This window comes from Anarhichas minor, unplaced genomic scaffold (assembly GCF_050575085.1).
Source record: "Anarhichas minor isolate MPS153535 unplaced genomic scaffold, ASM5057508v1 ptg000035l, whole genome shotgun sequence".
In the NCBI taxonomy this organism is placed as follows: domain Eukaryota; kingdom Metazoa; phylum Chordata; class Actinopteri; order Perciformes; family Anarhichadidae; genus Anarhichas; species Anarhichas minor.
In genome coordinates this window covers 1213639-1223029 of record NW_027466481.1, presented here as the reverse complement: position 1 = coordinate 1223029, position 9391 = coordinate 1213639, and the positions used below count along the sequence as shown (strand labels likewise).

Below are 9391 nucleotides of genomic sequence, written 5' to 3'. Positions count from 1 at the left end.
TGGGTTTTGCTGTCAAAGATGTGATTCCAGTGCTGTGGTTACAGCAGGAAGTTGATACTTCTCACTGTGTCACCAGCTTTTTGATGTGATGAAACTTCTGTGGTGTCACACTGGAGCTCTATGCCCTTATGACTTTTTGTGTGAAGACTGGCCCGTGTTGCATCTGTTTCTAGAGGATTTGTGTTTTGGGTCTTTTGTTTGTTTTTTCTTTGTTTCATGTTATTCGTACAGGTTTGGTGTTTCCTGCTCTTTTTTTTTAAGAAGTTTACTCTCCCCTGTGTACTTCCTGTCTGCCCCACCCTGATTAGTTTCTCCTGTCTCACCAACTCCGTTGCAGACGTCACTCCAGTTCTTGTGTCAGCAGTCTGAGCCAGTTCCTCGTGGCCTGTTGGCAGTCTGGCAGCAACCACTGGTCCTAACATCAGCCAGGTCATCTGTTACCGGCTGTCTTCCCTGGCCCCAAGTCTCAATGGCCGGGTTCCGGAGGGGTCCTGCAAGTCAGCCACCCCTATTGATGCACTGTCCGGTCGAGACTTCCTGTTGCAAGAATTCGGCCCAGAGTCCCTGCAACCCACTGTGAGTCCATTGTCTGCCCCCAGAGGGGATCCACCTTCGTCGCCCCCCTCCGGAAGGGCCCTGCATATTAGCAATTTAGATGTCTGTCAGCAGAACAGCTCTGCTTGAAGAGACCTGTTTTTTATGGTTTACTATGATAATTTGTACAGTATGTTCTTCAACCAACAACCACTACAGCCATACTAGCGCTCACAATGACAATACTAACATGCTGACGATTAGCAAGTACGATGTTCACAATCTTAGTTCAGGATGTAAGGATGCTAACTTTTGGTAATTAGAACAAAACACAAATTACAACTGAGGCTGTAATTGATTATAAACAAAACGTTTGGTGCCCTGGTGCCCTCGAGGTTAAAGCGCCGACCATAAACCACAAACAGGGACTTTTTTTTGCCATTCCCCTTCTCTCTCCCCTCATTTCCTGTCGTCTGAATTAAAAAGTTAATGAATCACCAAAGTTATCACAATTTTCCCCCGAGTGGAGCATGAATGTCCACCAAAAACGAATGGATATAAATGTTGAGACATTTCACTCAAAACCACAAATGTCAATCTCATGGTGACGCCAAGAAAAGGTCAGGGGGTCACCAACGTCAGTAGGATTCATCCTCTGGGTACCACGAATATCTGTATAACATCTCATGGCATCCATCCAATAAACCGTAAACATATGTTGTTTCGGGGCATTTGCTGAAAGGACTGATGCTGAAGTTCATTTTGGAAGGACACTTGTGAAGATGTGAGGTGTCTGGTACGACTTTGCCTCCCTGATGCAAAACGACTACAAATGCTAGTGGGGAGTGTTAACAGGAGAAGGGGGCACTTAAGAGTCTGTGCCCACTGTTTTATAATCTGTCTGTGGCTCTTACATACAGTCTAACTAAGCACTATATTAGGGCTACTATATTAGATTAGATTATAGATGCTGCTCCTGTAATTTCCACCTGGTCATGGGCGTGGGAAAACCCCCCCTGTCTCATCTTGGCTGCCTCAGTGCAACCTCATCCACACAGTCACATGCCCTTCTGTTTATCAGACATGTGCCATTCTCATTGGTTCTACAGTACATTACTTTATGGTGTGTTTCACATTCCTGACCTGCAGTGCTCAGGCGCGCCTACTTTGCTTCAGGCCATGGAGAGGACACAAGAAGGCGTGGAACAGGTATAAAGAGGCAGCTATGTGAATCCATGTTCAGACCTGACGCAGCAGCTTTCCCTCTACAGCAAAAAGGTAAGCAGACTTCTGTGGTACAACATAGGACAACATAGATTTATCCACTTTTGGAACATTTTAATTCAATTTACTATGAACCTTTTCACACTTTGTTTCCTTCCTGTTTTGTATAAGTCGTCGTAGTCTGTCTCTGGATCAACGAGATTAAATCACCGAAGGAGGTTCTAATTGCTCCACTAATGTCTTTATTGAACAGTGAGGGTTTGCCTTTCATGTCTTTACTGGTTATTATATGTTTCTTCTAACATCCTCAGTCTGTCCATGTGAATATTAATGACTGTAAGGTGACTGACTGTAGTCTCTCAGATACTATGACAATGAATACTCATAGTATCTGACAGACCATGAATACTCAGTATCTGAGAGACTACGAATACTCTCTGAGAGACTATGAATACTCTCTGAGAGACTACGAATAATCTCTGAGAGTCTATGAATACCCATAGTATCTGAGAGACTATGAATACTCATCTCAGATACTATGAGTATTCAGTCTCAAGCTATTGGCTGGAACTTACACGTGCCTTTTTCTTTTTTATGTGCTGCCAACTTTGTGCTCCGGCTCATGCAAAGACAAACGTTTTTTTTCCCTCTTGTGGACTTACTAGTTTGTCAGCTTTTTTAATATCTCTGTCCTACAACACACAGCTCAAAGTCTGTGCAAAATGTGCTGCTGACTGGAGGCCACGCTTCCGAGTTCTTAAAACTATAACAATGTCTGTTTAGATCAACACATGGGAGCTGTTATTTACACAACAGACTCAGTTAGGGTTCATTCATGTGGTCACTCAGGTGAGCTGCTTTCTGTCATTTATTCATGTTCAGGGTATTTTTGTTGTTTACTGTAGGATTCAGGATATCCTGGTTCCAGACTTTACGAATCACCGCCCACATATGTGTCTCTAATCTGATCAGTGATTCAGCTATTTATTCCAGTTAAGTGAAAAACTAAAAGACAGTTCAGTCGGATTGTCAGGCTCTGACTTTCTGAAGAATCCCAGAACCAGTCTTACACAACAGAGGCGACGCACCCTTTCCGAGAACGTTTATTTCCTCTAAATTCAACCTGTTAGCTCTGACAGACTTTGACAGGTCTAATCTTGCTGAAATGAAGCTTGTATAAGAGAGACAGTACGTGTAGAGACACTTCACGATACAACACAGTGGCTCTGTGGTTAAGTAGAAAGCTGGTGAATCTCATTATGTTTGATGTTGATTTCATGGAGACTGTTAGTGGTGGAAGATGTATCGTGTCTTCTTTTACTTAAGTAAAAATAGCAATACCTAAAACTAAAACTAATTCACAATAAAGTAGAAGTCATGCATTTCAAGTGAAGGTAAAGTACACAAGTATAAGCAGCAAAACATATTTAAAGTATCAAAAGTACTCATTCGGTGACATAATGGCTCCAGTCCGTGTCATATTATCAGATTATTAAAACAAATGCATTTAAGGCATTTAAGGTTTAAGCTTGTCAAAGTAAAGCTAATTATATTCCATGTAAACTATTGGATGGTTTAAACTACAATGTGTATTCTATTAGCTACTTATATATTATCTGTTCTATGTTTAATTCTTTCTCTTCAAGGAAAGATAAATGTAAGTAGTGTAAAAATGACAGTATAAAGCCCTGAAATGCAGTAGATTTGAAGTATAAAGTGAAAATACTCAACACATAAGATGAAAAATACACCTGATGAACACTGATCATTGGAATTTAGTTCAATCTGAGTCACCTGTTTGGTTGCCTTTTTAACCGTGATCAAAAGTGTAGCTCCGGTCTGACTTGTATTATGCAAGGTGACGAAGAGGAAAGTCCCAAAAATAACAGCAACATTTACAAAACTTGGTGAAGCTGCATTGACAAACAGTAACAGCACTGATAAACAACACCCTTGAAAGAACAAATGGAAAGAACAGGATATCTAGATAGCATCAAAAATATTCTATCATTTCTGATCATATCAAACAATAAACAATACATTTTGTTCTTCGCCAAACTGGCATTTAGTGCAGGAAATTAGGTTTTTCTGCAGTTTAGCTTCGTTTAACAACATTGTTTGGTCTGAGCTTCAACATGATTGTTAAATTGACCTCACCCTCACTCTGCAGTCGTCCCGTCGTGGCCTTGATGGCGTACTCCACCGGCACTATCGCAGAGGGCTGCTTTGGGAAGGTGTACAAGCAGAAGTACAACGATACCTGGGCTGCTATAAAGAAGGTCCCCCAACATCTCATCACTAAGAAGGACCTGGAGAGAGAGTGTGAAGTGTACAAGTAAGTACAAGTGGTTTTGATGTTAGCAGACTCAAAAAATAGAAGAGTAAAAATATAAAGGTGGTACTGAGAAGCTGAATTCTTAAGATGTTATAAGGTAGTACACAAAAGTTCCCAAAATGTCAGAGCTACATACTTTTAATGTTGTAGAGTCACAATTCTTTAGCATAAACTCCTCCATCACAAAAGAGAGACGATATGAGATTATTGCTGGCCATCACAACCAACATGTGTGCTCCTCTGGTCTCATGCAATACAATAGATCATTTCTCATAAGAAAGATAATTTTAAAAATATATAAAAAATACCTGGTGTTGTTACTAAGTATCAGTATCGATATTGCTAGTATTTTTGTTTTACGGTAAATCATTTATTTTTTTAATTATTAATAGAAAATATTTGGAAAATGTTATTATAAAAAGTTTTGTATGTGAAGTGCTTTTTATTTTAAATATTGTTAACATTATTTGTAGTGAACAAAACATCTGGCTAAACCTTTATTTTGCATCAATTTTTGGGAGTGGGGGATTGGTTGAAAAAGTACTTTTAAACACTTGTTTTTACCCCCTCCTTCCCGTTATTTATAAGGGTACCCAGTAAGTATTTATTTGGTTCCTCATTTATGCTGATTTGTCAATTTCTCTTCCCCTCCATGACTTGCTGCCACTTATCTGCAGCAAGGCAAATCATCCCAACATAGTGAAGCTTCTGGGCAACATAAATCTCAAAGACGGAAAATGGATCATTCCTCTAGAGTTTATCTTCGGAGAGGACTTGGAGACCACCATCTTCAAAGCGTCAAAGTCTAAAATAAAGGTAAAGTTATCATCCACAGACAGAAGGCATATGATGCAAGGTGAACCTAGGACCTACAGTACAAACAATTGTAAAGTGCACATTCACATTCAGTATAAACCCAATTTGGCCATGATGACATTTTTCTTTCCATTCCAGAGAGTCTGCAGTGTTTGCACGAAATAAAGAAGGTCACCATGGACATTTGTAGTGTGCATCGGTTTAGGATAAAATTATTCTTATACGGACCCAACCTCAGTCTCAGAGTCATCATAATATTATCTCATGCTTGAGGTTTATTAATGAAATCTGGACAAATATAGATGTGACTTTGTAGTTCACGTCACGTCCTGTTAACTTCAGAAAAGCCGTTTTATTCAGGCCTGAAGGTAAAGGGCGTGCAACTCAATATGAGGAAGTTGGTTTATATTTTATGTTTGAGATACTTGATGCCAGCCAAGCTAAAGTTGATCTCATATTTGTGCCTCTGCAGGTGTCTCCATCTGTTAAAGGCACTATCATCCTCGGCATGTGTGAAGGGCTGCTTCACCTCCACTCCAGAGATATTGTCCATCAAGACCTCAAGCCTGAAAACATCATGGTGAGTGGAGGCACCTGTCAGTCAGCATGTCAACATGTGGGAAAAGTGCTGCCATTCTGCAGTCAAAAATAATGAAATTAGCTATTTACATTACGCCACTGCAATTTGTCTGGGCAACTGATTACTACAGACAGATATGAGGAAAACAGAGATACATAAAAGATTTTCTACGGTGGCTGAGAGAGCTCAATGCACTGCAATTTAAGAACACACAAGTCAGTACAAAAACCCCAAGTAATGAGCCCTCAGCAGGACTTTGTGTTTAATGAAATTGAAATATATTACCATGCTAACACGCTAAACTAGGATGATGGAGCTGCTAGCATTGCTGTAGACTATTCCGTTAAACTTATAATCACTGGGGAGTGGGTGAAGCTGAATAATGGCCGTCTTGTACGTTATCCCACTTTTAAAGCTCTGTGAACTGTTTTCGTAATTTTGTAAGACGGTATTTCAAACAGACTAAACATCATTTGTCCTCCAGGTGGAGCATGAAACGAACAGAGCCGTCATCATCGACCTGGGACTCGCCAAGTTCTTCAAATATGGCCTCAACTCTGCCATGAACATGGGGAACCCGGCCTACTCAGCCCCCGAGGTGCACAGGGGCAACCAGAGGGACCAGCGCTCAGACGTGTGGGCCATGGGTAAGATCATCGCTGAGCTCTGTGCCCGGATTCGACTTCACACGCCCAGCGTCTGTCCCGCCAAGATTGAGGAGATCATGAAGGATCTGCCATACTGCCATGCTGTGTGCAGGATGGTGGACCCCGACCCTTCTCTGAGGGCCTCCGTGGGCGGGGTCATTAGTGAGATACGAAGGGCCGCAGGTGCAGACACCGTCACCAAGACACCCGTTCAAAAAGAGCAATGTAAGGTACCTTCACCTAACATTAATGTCAGAAACCCATCTCCGTCACCAGTGGGCAGAGGAGCTTCTCCAGCAAACAGAGATCCATCGCCAATGAACAGAGCTCCTTCACCGTTTAAGAGGGACCCATCACCAATGAACAGAGCTCCATTTAACAGGGACCTATCACCAATGAACAGAGCTCCATTTAACAGGGACCTATCACCAATGAACAGAGCTCCATTTAACAGGGACCTATCACCAATGAACAGAGCTCCATTTAACAGGGACCTATCACCAATGAACAGAGCTCCATTTAACAGGGACCTATCACCAATGATAGCTCCTTCACCTAAAAGTGATCCATTACCACGCCATATGTCTCCATCACCGCTGAAATGGGAGCGCTCACCCAAACCACACCTTCAACCTTTGCGGCCTCAAGCCGCAATGCACATCCCTCCTACCCCTCAGAGGACAGAGGACAGGAACAAAAACCAGGCTCTGGTCCAGACAGGCAGATCCGAGCTTACCCAAGACTTCCTGAAAATGAATTTGGATCTGCCCTGCAACCTGCCCACAACAGGGAGGGTGGTGGTGCGGCGCTTTCAGGAGAAAAACGGGGAGGTTGAAACATGGGAGCAGAAGGAGGTGGTGACTCGTGATGGGAAGATAGTCAAGTTCGACGACGTCAAGTTTAATAACAAGTCAGACTAAGAGTTTGAGGATTTGTCGTTCGGCGGATGATTACGTAAACCGGTTAAATGGTTAGTTCAGGGTCAACTAACTTTTGGTATTTTCTTAAGAGAGGGTGTACAATACATGTCCACTGTGCAGAAGAGTAAACTAAGATTAAGTTACAGGAGGCATCTGTTTTTTTAGCACACGTTAAAAAAAAAAAAAAACAATAAGAAGACATCTTGAAATGGCTTTGGTTGTGCATTATGTTCAGCCATGTTTGGAATTTGATTGATAGCTCATTTACTTGCCAAGAACGAAAGATCTGTAGGCACAAACCACAATCTGTGAATGTTTTTCAGCATCTGAATGCATAAGACTGTGAACATGGCTCATTCATTATGTGTATGTTTATGTATGTAAATAAATTCAGAAATCTCAATTTATAGATTTCGTTTCTTTGGGATGCTTTGTGCCTGTATTTATTGCAACTGTGTTTCATTCGATTGTCGTTACTTTAGCTGTTTTAGTAATAAGAAAAAAATCTGAGCAAGTAATGAAAAGAAGCCAACACTATAATTGATGGTTGTAAAAAAGTAGTTACTGAAATCAGAATCAGACAACATGGGCTCGTAGCATAGAACAAACAAACTATAATATAATACAGGTGTAACAGATTTTCATTAAGTCCAATATTTAAAAGCTACATCCATCTTCCATGGGTCAAGAAAGTATCTGTCCACATTTCAACCCTATTGACTGAACAATGAAAATATGTTATTATTGCTAAATGTGTCAATCACTGAAATATTTGTGTTTTGTTTGTTTGAGAGTTAACTGGATATTTCAAACTTCTTGATCCAACCAAAGCTGATCTGTAATTTGTTGAGCTCTTTACACTTTAGCCCGTTGCTCCTGAACTGCAAGGAGTAAGATCGGTAAATAGATTTTCCGTCATATTGATTTTGTGGCAAAATTACATATTTCATTCAATCTTTCCCTAACTTGGGTCATATGTCTTTTTTAAGTAGAAAGCCCTTGAGCACATTGTGCATTCCCAACCAAATTTAGACAACTCATGCAGAGACCTACAACGGCGTATTAAGGCCATTGAACGTAAAAGAATAATAAATAAATGCGGAGCCGGGGTAGGGGGTGATATCGTCAGAATCGTACATTTATGAGAAATAAACTCATTCTGAGATTTAAGTGGCAAAATAAAGAGAGAGAGAAAACCCCACTAATTTGCAATTTTGTTTTCCAAGCAACCCAGCAAAGTTTGATTGTCTTTCACCTTTAGGCAGGTATGAGGCTGAGTCACTTTAAATGTTTAAGTCATCCTTACTGAGCATAATTTAGGTATTCTCCTAAAGTCTTGGCTACTGTCAGGCACTGTGCATCAATCACTCTCTGTGTATGTATTTTAAAATATATCTCAATTGTTAAAACATAAATAACACATTTTAAAGGTTTTGCAAACCAAAGGCATTGTTTTTCTAATTCTGCCGACCTTTTTAAAAACCAGAGGAGCTTGTTTCACGGTCTATCCCTTTGTCTTTGTGCAACACTGCTGCAGTAATGAACTGCATCTGACCCCACCACCCTCTGGTAATCCGCACATGCAGGGTGCCTTAAAATGCTGCTGACTGCGCTGAACTGCACTGCACTGAGCTCACTGTTTCAAATTGCAAAACTGTATTTTTTCTTTTGCATAATCTGAGATTCACAGGCTGTCTTTGTCACAAGGCATCAGCTCTCAAGTGTCAGACGTGAGCCTTTGAGAACTCTCCACATAAAGGTAAGCTTCATTTTCTCCGTCAACAGCTACAGTTTGCGTGGATTTTATTTCTCTCACTTGTCTGTGGCTCTGGAGATGTTAATCCTTCAGTCTATCTACATCACACATTGAGAGGAAGTGGGATGTGTGGTTTCCTCTGCAGGAGTAAAAAGGTCTCTGCATGCACTGACTTTTCTTTGTCATTTCACATCACCTTCCTCATTCGGCCTACCATCATCACATGATGAATTGTGTTGAAGAACAGTTATCAGGGTGACCCTAGATAGTGATGACAATCTGCTTTCGAAACAAGATGTCAAACAATGCGAATGTGCTTCAGTCCAGCAGGTGTAGACATATAGCATGATAGCATTCTACCATCTGCTAAATACCACTAAACACAAAGTAGGCTCCAGCTGTTATTGATGGGAATGTCATTAGTTTTGCCGATATGGGTCCTATCTAATGCTGCGCTCCGTTTTATCTCGGATGTCGGAAATCAAAGCTGGGAATGACATCACACCCGAGTTGGCCCTGTTCCAGTAACAAGTCGGAGAAGTACAGTGTATTATGTTATGTGACAATATATTTTGACAA

At 41.0% G+C, this 9391-nt stretch overlaps 1 long non-coding RNA gene across 1 annotated transcript; it reads right to left on the bottom strand.

Annotated features, from left to right (window-relative positions):
• Nucleotides 1–329: 329 nt before the first annotated feature.
• On the bottom strand, nt 330–4244 carry LOC142965785 (uncharacterized). Its single transcript, XR_012957736.1, has 3 exons — nt 3916–4244; nt 1678–1799; nt 330–636 (listed from the first exon to the last, which is right to left on the bottom strand). It is a non-coding gene; the product is annotated as an uncharacterized LOC142965785 (long non-coding RNA).
• Nucleotides 4245–9391: the final 5147 nt, after the last annotated feature.